Source organism: Oncorhynchus kisutch, linkage group LG1 (assembly GCF_002021735.2).
Source record: "Oncorhynchus kisutch isolate 150728-3 linkage group LG1, Okis_V2, whole genome shotgun sequence".
Taxonomy (NCBI): Eukaryota; Metazoa; Chordata; class Actinopteri; order Salmoniformes; family Salmonidae; genus Oncorhynchus; species Oncorhynchus kisutch.
In genome coordinates this window covers 23,409,851-23,423,582 of record NC_034174.2, presented here as the reverse complement: position 1 = coordinate 23,423,582, position 13,732 = coordinate 23,409,851, and positions in this window count along the sequence as shown.

Genomic DNA, 13,732 nt, shown 5'->3' with positions numbered 1-13,732 from the left:
CTTTGAGCTAGATGCTATATGTGACATCCGGTATAGAATCCAGCTCCAAGTTCCATCCAGCATCCGGCACAGAGTTGCATCAAGCGTCCCGCACAGAGTTGCAGTTGAAGTCGGAAGTGTACATACACTTATGTTGGAGTCATTTAAACTAGTTTTTCAACCACTCCACAAGTTTCTTGTTAACAAACTATAGTTTTGGCAAGTCGGTTAGGACATTTACTTTGCATCGAAAAATGACTTGTGTCATCAATTGTTTACAGACAGATGATTTCACTTATAATTCACTATCACAATTCCAGTGGGTCAGAATTTTACATACACTAAGTTGACTGTGCCTTTAAACAGCTTGGAAAATTCCAGAAAATGATGTCATGGCTTTGGAAGCTTCTGATAGGCTAATTGACATCATTTGAGTCCATTGGAGGTGTACCTGTGGATGTATTTTAAGGCCTACCTTCAAACACAGTGCCTCTTTGCTTGACATCATGGAAAAATCAAAAGAAATCAGCCAAGACCTCAGAAAAAAATGTATAGGCCTCCACAAGTCTGGTTCATCATTGGGAGCAACTTCCAAATGCCTGAAGGTACCACGTTCATCTGTACAAACAATAGTACGCAAGTATAAACACCATGGGACCACACAGTCATCATACCGCTCAGGAAGGAGATGCGTTCTGTCTCCTAGAGATGAACGTACTTTGGTGTGAAACGTGCAAATCATACCCGGAACAACAGCAAAGGACCTTGTGAAGATGCTGGTGGAAACGGGTACAAAAGTATCTATATCCACAGTAAAACAAGTCCTATATCGACATAATCTGAAAGGCTGCTCAGCAAGGAAGAAGCCACTGCTCCAAAAACGCCATAAAAAACGCCAGACTAAGGTTTTCAACTGCACATGGGGACAAAGAGCGTTCTTTTTGGATAAATTTCCTCTGGTCTGATGAAAAAAAATAGAGCTGTTTGGCCATAATGACCATCGTTATGTTTGGAGGAAAAAGGGGGATGCTTGCAAGCTGAAGAACACCATCCCAACCTTGAAGCACGGGGGTGGCAGCATCATGTTGTGGGGGTGCTTTGCTGCAGGAGGGACTGGTGCACTTCACAAAATAGATGGCGTCATGAGGATGGAAAATTATGTGGATATATTGAACCAACATCTCAAGACATCAGTCAGGAAGTTAAAGCTTGGTCCCAAATGGGTCTTCCAAATGGACAATGACCCCAAGCATACATCCAAAGTTGTGGCAAAATGGCTTAAGGACAATAAAGTCAAGGTATTGGAGTGGCCAACACAAAGCCCTGACCTCAATCCTACAGAAAATTTGTGGGCAGAACCGAAAAAGTGTGTGCGAGCAAGGAGGCCTACAAACCTGACTCCGTTACACCAGCACTGTCAGGAGGAATGGGCCAAAATTTACCCAACTTATTGTGGGAAGCTTGTGGAAGGCTACCCGAATCGTTTGACCCAAGTTAAATAATTTAAGGGCAAGGCTACCAAATACTAATTGAGTGTATGTAAACTTCTGACCCACTGGGAATGTGATGAAATAAATAAAATAAATAAAGCTGAAATAAATAATTATCTCTACTATTATTCTGACATTTCACATTCTTATGTGGGGATTTGGATTAGATGTCAGAATTTGTGAATAACTGAGTTTAAATGTATTTGGCTAAGGTGTATGTAAACTTCCGACTTCAACTGTACATCCAGAATCCATCTCTGAGTTACATCCAGCATCAAGCATCCGACTGAGATTTACATCCTGCACAGTTACAGGAATGGACCTTCCCCAAACTGTTACCACAAAGTTGGATTCACAGATTTGTCTAGAATGTAATTGTATTCTGTAGCATTAACATTTCCCTTCACTGGAACTTAGGGACCTAGCCAGAACCACGAAAAACAGCCCCAGACCATTATTCGTCTTCCTTTTTTTATTCACCAAACTTTAGTTGGCACTATGCATTTGGGCAGGTAGCGTTCTCCTGGCATCCGCAAACCCAAATTCATGCGTTGGACTGCCAGATGGTGAAGCGTGATTCATCAATCCAGAAAACACAAGCTTGCCACCAGCTTTACACCACTCAAGATGTTTGGCATTGCGCATGGAGATCTTAAGCTTGTGTGTGACTGCTCGGTCATGGAAACCCATTTCATGAAGCTCCCGACGAACAGTTATTCTGCTGAAGTTGCTTCCAGCCTATGACGGTGCCACATTGAATGTCACTGAGCTCTTCAGTAAGGACATTTTACTGCCAATATTTGTCTATGGAGATTCTATTGCTGTGTGCTTGATTTTATACACCTGTCAGCAACGGGTGTGGCTGAAATCCACTAATTTGAAAGGTTGTCTTTATACTTTTGTGTGTTTGTGATATATATATATATATATATACTGTATATATACTGTATATATTTGACATCATGATTTCCTTTTTATCAACAAGTAGTATTACATAGAGAGAGAACCCTGCAGAGTATAAAACGTATGATGTGGGAACTGGTATTTAGACAAATTAAAGAAAGAAAATGTATGAATACATTTGTAATGCTTGTTATTTTGACTATTGCAACTGTCAACACAGAAACAGATACCACATCGTAACACACAAATGTTTATGTCAATGACTAATGAGATGCACATAATGAAACGACATGGGAATGGCAACATGTTAGGGGTGGTATTAGCAATGCATTCAGCTAAAAGTGTTTGTGCTAGACAATGCTAACCTAGGGACAGCAGTCCGGAAAGTGTAACAATATGTAGTCCACATTATAATTAATCATTACTTTATGATAAAACAGTTTAACTCAAACGTTATTCACTGATGGTGTTCTGTTGGTTTCTGTTTGATTAACACCTGTCAAACAGACAGCCTCTTATGTAATTGTGCCATTTGAAGCATTTGGGTCAAGCAGGACCCTTCACAGCAGTGTGTCTTTTTCTGCCAGTGTGGAGATGGTTGTAGACAGAACATGGTCCTAAGCTGCAGCCACCTGCAGCAGTTCAGCTTGAGTTAGTGGTGTGTGCCATCCATCCAGCTCAGCCATGCAACATTATTGTGATTTTGGTTCTCTCAGACTAGGTTCTCAATTTCCTCTCCTTTATCCAGCAGGATCTCCACCTCAACATGATCCATCAGAATTAGATGAGTGAAACTTGGGGACAGATAGTTAGATTGTATCTGTCTGATGGTGTTGGAGAGCAGACTTCCACCTCTACACACAAATGACCATGTTCCCTGAAAAGATAGACATATAAAAATATAGCTATGTCGTGTGACGAACATGTGCACCGATGTCCACAGAAGGGTAGAGGGGATGCATGGAGGGTGGGGACACTGCGTTATTGGGCATCTGTGCTGTGCGTATGGGCGAGGTTGTAGTGTTCAACATAGTAGCGGTGAGCAGCAGAGGGTCTGTCACAGGGGGAGACAGAGCAGTTAATAAGAGTCAAACTTCAAATTATAACTACGTCATATTGCATTAGAATTTAAGACTTCATTTAAAACCTGTTGTGAATTATGTTGAAAATATATTGTAAACATGTTCAGTATTTGGAAAAGGATGGGGGACGGAACACTCTTTTTGTTATTAGAAGAATTAAGGAAAGTAAAGAACCAGCTTCTACCATAACTGTTCACATACCTTCCATGATGTCGTTCTGTGTTGGGAAGGTCACTCATCTGTCGTGGGCCTGGGTGAGAAGGCTTGGTCTCAGGCCTGTCAACTGCTAACCCAACATCAGCTGCTGGCTCATCATCAGCTTCAGCAGGTCAGGGCTGGAGTTGTTGGTGTAGTCTGCTTTACTAAAGTCTGCACTGCTGGGTGGTCAAGGTACCAGGGTCAAAAATGAACACTGGCCACCTGCCAAATTCGGGTAGATTTTGGCATTGAAGGGTAAAATGTCTATTTCACCAGCCACATTGACAGGTGGTCAGGGCTCCACAATGTACACAAAGCATTTCACTCACATTTGTGAATAAAAATAGTCAAATATGAGGCTTAGCCTCTGGTTCGACCGTGATCTTGCCGAGTTGACGAAATGCTCGCCACATGCATACTCAGGCTGACTGGCTATCGTTCAGGCAAATGAGAAATAAGTGCACTCAGGCTATCCGGAAGGCCAAAGTTAAAGACCTGGAGAATAAACCCTCCTCCTCACAGCTGCCCATGTCCCGTAATGTTGATGATGTGGTTGTTACTGAATAAGCACATGGCTGAGCTCTTTAATCACCACTTCATTAAGTCAGGATTCCTATTTGACTCAGCCATGCCTCCTTGCCCATCCAACATTTCCTCATCTCCCAACCCTTCTAACGTGACTATCCTCAATACTTCTCCCTCTTTTTCCCCTGCCCCGCTACAAAGTTTCTCCCTGAAGGCAGTCACTGAGTCTGAGGTGCCAAAGGAGCTCCTTAAACTTGACCCCCAAAAAACATCTGGGTCAGATGGTTTAGACCCTTTCTTCTTTAAGGTTGCTGCCCCTATCATCACCAAGCTCTGACATTTTTAACCTGTCTCTACTTTCTAGTGAGGTTCCCATTCATTTGAAGGCAGCCACAGTTCGTCCTTTATTTAAAGGGGGAGATCAAGCAGATCCTAACTGTACCAGGGTCAAACATTTCTATTTCCCCTGTTTATCAAAAGTTCTGGAAAAACTTGTTAATAATCAACTGACTGGCTTTCTTGATGTCTATAGTATTCTCTCGGGTATGCAGTCTGGTTTCTGCTCAGGTTATGCATGTGTCACTGCAACCTTAAAGGTCCTAAATGATGTCACCATTGTCCTTGATTCTAAGCAATATTGTGCTGCGATTTTTATTGACATTTTGATACGGTAGACCATTCCGTTCTTGTGGGCTGGTTAAGGGGTATTGGTGTCTCTGAGTCGCCTTTGGCCTGGTTTGCTAACTACCTCTCTGAGTGCAGTGTATAAAGTCAGAAAATCTTCTGTCTCAACCACTGCCTGTCACCTAGGGAGTACCCCAAGGCTCAATCCTAAGCCCCACGCTCTTCTCAATTTACATCAACAACATAGCTAGGGCAGTAGGAAGCTCTCTTATCCATTTATATGCATGATGATGATGATGGTCTTATACTCAGCTGGCCCCTCCCTGGATTTTGTGTTAAATGCTTTACAACAAAGTGTTCTTAGTGTCCAACAAGCTTTCTCTACCCTTAACCTTGTTCTGAACACCTCCAAAACAAAGATCATGTGGTTTGGTAAGAAGAATGCCCGTCTTCCCACAGATGTTATTACTACCTCTGAGGATTTAGAGCTTGAGGTAGTCACCTCATATAAGTTCTTGGGAGTATGGCTAGACAGTACACCCTCCTTCTCTCAGCACATATCAAAGCTGTAGGCTAAAGTTAAATCTAGACATGGTTTCCTCTATCGTAATCGCTCCTCTTTCACCCCAGCTGTCAAACTAACACTGATTCAGATGACCATCCTACCCATGCTAGATTACGGAGACATAATTTATAGATCTGCAGGTAAGGGTGCTCTCGAGCTGCTAGATGTTCTTTACCATTCGGCCATCAGATTTGCCACCAATGCTCCTTACAGGACACATCACTGCACTCTATACTCCTCTGTAAACTGGTCATCTCTGTATACCTGTCACAAGACCCATTGGTTTATGCTTATTTATAAAACCCTCTTATGCCTCACTCCCCCCTATCTGAGATATCTACTGCAGCCCTCATCCTCCACATACAACATCCGTTCTGCCAATCACATTCTGTTAAAGGGCCCCAAAGCACACACATCCCTGGGTTGCTCCTCTTTTCAGTTCGCTGCAGCTAGCGACTGGAACAAGCTGCAACAAACACTCAAACTGGACAGTTATCTCAATCTCTTCATTCAAAGCTTCAATCATGGACACTCTTACTGACAGTTGTGGCTGCTTTGTGTGACGTATTGCTGTCTCTACCTTCTTGACCTTAGTGCTGTTGACAGTGCCCGATAATGTTTGTACCATGTTTTGTGTTGCTACCATGTTGTTGTTATGTTGTGTTGCTACCATGCTGTGTTGTCATATGTGTTGCTGCCTTGCTATGTTGTCTTAGGTCTCTCTTTATGTAGTGTTGTGCTGTCTCTCTTGTTGTGATGTGTGTTTTGTCCTATATTTATATTGTATTAAAAAAAAAAAAATCCCAGGCCCCCGTCCCCGCAGGGGGCCTTTTGCTTTTTGGTAGGTCGTCATTGTAAATAAAAAAGTTTTTTTAATTGACTTGCCTAGTTAAATACAGGTTAAATAAAATAGAATAGGTGTGAGTATAGGGAGGGGCCAGTAAGTGAGGTCTCCAGTAGGTGGCAGTATAGAGTGAGGCCTGAGCTGTCTGCAGCAGGAGTGTATTTCATATTTCCATGCCCTGGGGTGTATTCATTACGCCAATTCTGTTGCAAAACATTTAGTCTGTTGAGAAACTTTTTGCAACAGAAACCGTTTACCGCAAACTGAAAATGTTTTGCAATGAAAATTAGAGTTTCTATTGGAAAAATTCCGGTAGGTTTTCCATTGCTAGACAAAAGATATGTGAAGTTGAATTTTTAGTGTATGGGTTTTCTTAGCAGGGCCCCTATTCAGGGATGGCAGGTAGCCTAGTGTTTAGAGCTTTGGGCCAGTAACTGAACGGTTGCTAGATCAATTCCCCGAGCTGACAAGGTAAAAATCTGTGGTTCTGCCTCTGAATAAGGCAGTTAACACACTGTTCCTAGGCCGTCATTGTAAATAAGAATTTGTTCTTAACTGACTTGCCTGGTTAAATAAAAAATGAAGCAGATGATATAACTGAAGACCTAGATGGATTGGGGTGTGCATGTCAATTGACCCATATTCTGGATAGTCTCATAAACCTGACACTAGGCAAAAGCAGAGACTAGGGTCTGATTTCAATGATGGACTCCTTTGGCATAGAGGAACAATATCACTGCCTATCTGCTTGAATAAAATAATAGTTAGCAAGATGGAGATCAAGGAGGTTATTTTTAATGAGTGCATTTCGTAAGTGGCTAGTTTGCATCAACTACCTTAACTTAAACCACTGCAAAGTTTTCACTGCAAACTTTGGTTTTGAATAGCAAGGTTCTGGTATGTCTGCCTTGTGATTTGTTGGGAGAGTCCCCGGTATTTTATTGACGTAGGCAGTGACATAGTTCCTCTATGCCAAAATAGTCCATCATTGAAACCAGACACTAGTCTAGTCACTACTTTTGCCTACGGTTGGGTTTATGAGACTATATTGTGGATGGAAAAAATAAATTCACTTAATCCATTCTATTGTTCTTTGATTAGCAGTCTCTTCCTTCTCATGTCAAGTTAGGGTTCATGAGACACCCTGTAAGAACTTTTGTGCACAAGCCCCTTCAGTGTCAAATGCAAAAGATTTGGTCGTGTGTGTCAAGTGTAAGCAGACGGGAACAGTATTGTATGCAAGCTGAGGTGAAATGCTGCCCGAATTCCTGGAGTGCCCTTTTAGGATGAAGGAGACAGAGGTGGCAAGAGTAGTGGCTTTCCAGCGTGTCTCCTGTCTGGAGACGATGAGAAGAGTGGAAGGAGCGAGTGGCGGTGAAGAAACAATGGTAGTAGAGCCACCACCACCAGTGTAGGTTTCTCACCAACCGAGGGATCATGATATTTTTTATTTTTTGTTTATTTTTTATTTTTTTTAACCTTTATTTTACTAGGCAAGTCAGTTAAGAACAAATTCTTATTTTCAATGACGGCCTAGGAACAGTGTGTTAACTGCCTGTTCAAGGGCAGAACGACAGATTTTGTACCTTGTCAGCTCGGGGATTTGAACTTGCAACCTTTCGGTTACTAGTCCAATGCTCTAACCACTAAGTGTTAAAAAGGTTGATTTAAAAAATATTATTATTATTACAATGGTCATACACTTTACAGCACAAGCAGCGAAGAAGTTGGAGGAAATTGGCATCATTGTGAGTGCAGCTAAAAGTTTTTGGGGTCTTTGTGATTCCAAAGCTAGGCCTTGCATGGAATCCTGTCGACCAATGTTCTGCCCTCACAGGTCCCTGAACCTGTGTATGGATGTATTTTGTCACTGAAGGAGTGAAATAGGTTTTGTTTGTTGATGTATCTATTTTTGTATAATGTCGTTTTTCCCCCTTTCCCGCAAAGGATTTTGATTTTGTCGTTCAATGCCCATACAGTAGGTGGTGGCATTTCACCATATGGAGTTTCCTTTTTCACCCCTGTCCAGTAGGTGGTGGTAATGCACCATTAATATTGGATGCCAACCTTTATTAAACTCCACCAAAGAAGAAGAATCTAGCTACTCACAATGCATTGCACAGAAACCGGAATGGACCAATAAGAAATTGCTTATTCAAATCGTCACCAAGATCACAAATGAAATGGTACTGTAAGTCATGTTCGTTTCATCATAAAGTTTGAGTACATTTTAGCTACAAAGTTATGATGACTAGATGTGAGGGGAAGTAGATAGTATGAATAACTGGGTAAGAGCAGCTTTAGTGTGGGCAGTTACTGAGGCGATACCCAAGAGTTCAGGGAGGAGGAGGAAAGCAGACCCGTGGTGGATGGAGGAGTGTGGGGAAATGGTGAGGAGTAGGATCAGGGCATTTGGAGTACTGAAAAGGACACAACTTCCAATATCTTTTTCAGTATAAGCAGGCCCAGGCTCTGATGAGAAAAAGAGGTCATGTTGGCGTCGGTTCTGTGACACAATTGGAAGGCCGACACCTGTGGGAGAAGTGTGGGGGATGATTAAGAGGATGAGTGGGGTCAGAAGGGAGTGGGATTATCCAGTGTTGACGATGTGGCAGTAACAGATGAGAAGGCAGAGATGATGGCCAAAGCGTTTGTCCAACTGTACAGTTTGGCAAATTAGTCAGAGGAGGGGCAGAGGGGAAGAGAGGAGCATCCTGGACTGCTGGTTAGGAGGGAGGATGTAAATGATGCGTTGAATGAACCGTTTACCATGGCAGAGGTGAAAAGGGCAAAAGGTAAGGCTGGTTAACTTCACCTGGGAAAGATGAGGTGTTCTATGTTATGTTGGCCCATCTTAGTGATGAGGCATTGGATAAGGTATTGGTGTTGTACAACAGAGTGTGGGAGGAAGGGAAACTACCAGGCAGCTGGAAGGAGTTAGTAGTGGTACCAATCCGGAAGCCAGGGAAGGGCCCAACGAGGTCAACAAGCTATCGGCCAATAGCCTTAACATCACATATATGTAAGATTATAGAGCGTATGATAACGGAGAGGCTAACTTACTTCCTGGAGAGCAGGGGGTTAGTATCGCCACATCAGAGCGGATTCAGGAAGGGTAGGGGAACAACGGACCCAGTGCTCTGCTTAGACGCAGAGGTCAGGAAGGCTCAGGTGAACAAGGACTGTTGTAGCTGTATTTTTTTGATGTGGAGAAGCCATATGATGTGGAAGGAGGGGTTGTTAATCAAGCTTGATATTATGGGGGTAGGAGGAAGAACGTAGAACTGGATAAAGGATTTCCTGTTTGAAAGATCTATCCAGGTGAGGGTGGAGAAGTCTCTCTCAGGCAGCTACTTGGTGGTTAATGGTACACCACAGGGGAGTGTGATTAGTCCTGTTGTTTTCAATCATGATCAATGATGTTTACTCTCAGGTACAGCCGGATATTGGGAGGTAGTTATTTGCAGATGATGAGGCCTTATGGGAGAGAGGAAGAAATGTGCCATGTATAGTCAGGAAGGTACAGGAAGCAATTGATGAGGTAGAGTGGTGGGCATTAATGTGGGAATCAGGTTCTCTGTAGAGAACTCAGTGTACTTTACCAGGAGGAAGTTGGGAGATGAGGTATGCTTGAGGTTATATGGGAGAGGGTGGGGGCCTTCAGGTTCCTTGGGCTATACTTTGATACTAGAATGACCTGGGCAGAACACATTGAGAGAGTGGTGGGAAAGTGTTAGAAGGTACTAAATGTGATGTGCTGTCTGACGGGGAAGGAGTGGGGGGGCTGGGCGTTCCTCATTGAAGACCATGTATGTTGCATTGATCCGGTCTCACGGGGAAGGAGTGGGGGGGCTGGGCGTTCCTCATTGAAGACCATGTATGTTGCATTGATCCGGTCTGTAATAGACTGTGGCAGGAAAGCGTATGGTTCGGCAGCCCAGACATCATTGTAAAGGCTAGATGTCATACAGGGGCAAGGATATGGTGGAGGTGGGGAATATGCCATTGTAGATTAGTAGACAGCAGCTGGCAATTAATTATTGGGTCAGCCTACAGGGACATGGGGTATCTTATCCTGCGAAAGGATTTTACAGGCATGCTGGGAACATGAGCGAAGACGGAACACAAGCTTTGGGTGGATGGGTAATACCCAGGCGAAGGAGATGACTGTATGGAAGGGAGTTCAACGGTAGCTATCCCTGTGAATCCACCATGGCTAGTCCCACCTCCAGTAGTAGATCTGGAAGTATTGAAGAGACTAGGGGAAGATAGGGAGGGTGTTGATCCATCTGATTGGTTTAAGACACGTCTGGATACTGTGTATCAGGATTTTATGGCCATATACACAGATTGTTCAAAAGATCCAAGGACAGGACGTACTGGGTCAGTATTTGTAGTGCAGGAATGTGAAGTGAGAGTAAGGAAACGTGTTACAGATCATCTGGCTCTTTAAACGGCAGAGATAATGTTGGCCTTGCAGTGGGTGGAGGAAGTTAAGCCAGAAAGAGTAGTTATTTGCTCTGATTCATGTGCAGTGTTGATGAGTCTCCAGTCCTTTATATCACGCAGCAGACGACCTGCTTTATGAGGTGCTACAAACCCATTGCAGGAGTAAAAAAATGGGTATACAGATCATATTTACATGGTTCCCAGCTCATGTGAGAGTGGAGGGGAATGAGGCAGTTGATGTACTGGCTAAACAAGCACTAAGTAGTGGGGATGTTGTGGTAGTTTCAATGAGCAAGGCAGAGGCAAAAAGCATGATATGGACAGTGATGGAGGAGAAATGTCAGGAGCAGTGGAATAGAGATACCAAGGGCAGGCATTTAGTTCAAGTACAGAGGAAAGTTGGGGAGGGGAGGACGGCAGGAAGGGACAGAAGAGAGGAGGCTATATTTACAAGATTAATACTGGGACACAGCCAGTAGATTAAGGGTGGGACACAGCCAGTTGATTAAGGGTGGGACACAGTCAGTAGATTAAGGGTGGGACACAGTCAGTTGAATAAGACCGTACATGTGATAGGAAAGCATCCATCGGGAAAATGTGAGTATTGCCAGGAAACAGAGACAGTGGAGCAGGTAATGATACTGTGTGGACATTATTGGAGGGAAAGAGAGAGGATGAGATCTAGTATGAGGGAGAAGGGGATATAGGGAAATTAGTTTAAAGAGTATTTTGAGTAGAATGTCATTAGATATCTTTTTTTAAGAGCAACTGTGCTGGCAGGTAGGATTTAGTTTCTCTGTCTCTGGTCCACACTACCTGGGGCGGCAGGTAGCCTAGTGGTGAGAGTGTTGGACTAGTAACCGAAAGGTTGCAAGATCAAATACCTGAGCTGACAAGGTAAAAATCTGCCGTTCTGCCCCTGTTCTTAGGCCTGTTTTTAGGCCGTTATTGAAAATAAGAATTTGTTCTAAACTGACTTGTTAAATAAAGGTAAAATAAAACAGGAGGTGGCGGTAATGCACCATAATGTTGGATGCCAACTGTTGATAAACCCCACCAAAGAAGATGTCTAGAAGTCACAGCCAGTTTAGTTCTTGGCTGCCCTGTGCTAGCAAAAGTGAGTCCCAGATTAGCTGCATAAAACCAGTCAGGTGACTAATATTTTTTTCTGTAGTGTACCTTCAGAGGAAAAATTATTGTTTATTCACTATGATACCAGAAGCTGGCAGTATATACTAGGAAATGTCAGAGATGCCTCTGGGAAGACACTATGAGTTCCATTGCAGTAAAGTTCAATGTCTCTATCATAATGCTTGGCTATGAAAAGGAAACTGAAATTTCCTCCTGAGGTGTCGAAGTGCTGCACCCCCTATAACCACTTTGGATATTATTTGACCCTGCATGTCATCCACGAACTTTGAACGTCTTGAAGAACTATCTGGCCTAAATGCCCATGTACTCTTATCATCTCAACCCGGCACAGCCAGAAGAGGACTGGCCATCCCTGTGTGCCTGGTTCCTCTGTAGGTTTATTCCTATAGGTTCCTGCCTTTCTAGAGTTTTTTTCTAGCCACTGTGCTTCTACATCTGCATTGCTTGCTCTTTGGGATTTTAGGCAGGGTTTCTGTCTAGCACTTTGTGGCAACTACTGATTTAAAAAGGGCTTCATAAAATACATTTTGATTGAAATTTGAATAAGTCAACGGGAAGGTCTACTGTGCATCTTAAAAACAACCATGCAGTGTATTTCAGGTACCCGGATGTTGTGTCTTGCCTTTCTCTTTCACATGGTCTATATTATATTTTACTTCTAATTGTGGGTTATTTTGTAACTAAGTTTATATTAGATCCCAGGTGTTGGGTGGATGGTGGTTTAATAATGGCAAAGAGGGTGAATGTGACTCTGTGGTAATTACAGTACTTGATAATTACACCGCTGAGGGAACAGCTCTTTAAGATGAGCAATTACCTATAAAACCAGTTAACAGTCTTGGAGGGGACGGAAAAAATGGCCTGTCTGGAGTAAATCTCTCCTTGAGTGGCAATTCATCTCAGTTGTTCTTATTGGCCTGGATGCAACCTACAGCACAATTGATTGTTTAGGGATACCTAGGCATGTATTTACGTAATTTTTCTCTTGTGTGTTATTTTTAGATGAAGGGCTATCTAGTTACAGCTTTGCAAACGTAGTTAAGAAATGATTGACAGAAAATGTATGGACACAACACAAGCAACGTTAATTATTTTATAAAATGAGCAAATGAGATAAACTGTGTTGATGTTCTCTGTATCCATAGCCAGAATGATTTTGCAGTGCATGGTGATCAAACAGATTTCCTGTTATATTCATCAGAGGTGTTGGGAGGGTGAAGTCTGCGACTCCAAAATATAGGAATTGTACAGATGTCAAAACATGCACACAACAGTATTCATACCTTGGTTTTTATGGTGAATGAAAAAACCTGTTTTGATAATGGTTTTCATACACATATCTTGTCCATAATGTAGAGACTTATGGGATATTAATTGACGAGGTAAGGGAGGAGAATGGTAAATGTGATCAGCTTGACATACCTTTGTATGCCTCCTCGTCTGTATACCTACAGACACAAAAGGTGAGCAGTTCAGTCATCTGCACCCAATACAGCCAGCCTTCAACACATTCTTATAGCCTACATATTCTTACCTCTTTGTTGATTGATATCCATTGAATTTGGTAAATGTTCTGTTTTAGAAAGATTTGCACAAATATGAAAAGATAGATGGTATCATCACACAACTATCAATTTAGATCATACAAGGGACAACCCTTACCTTAAACTGAGGGGATCTTTACATGTTTCAGTTAAGTGCCTGCACCTGCTGTCCTTTCAAATTGAAATGCAAATGTTTCAGTTGGGCAGTTAGGTTCCTGCAAGTACTCCCACCAACTAAGGAGGTTCCTCGATGAACCCCACCTCCTATGTGGCTCTTGGAAGAACCTTTTGGGGGGCCATGTTCAGTGCCAAGAACCCTAAGGTTTCTCAAAGAACTTTGAGGATCTTAGAAGAATCGTTGTTGAACCCCTAATTTT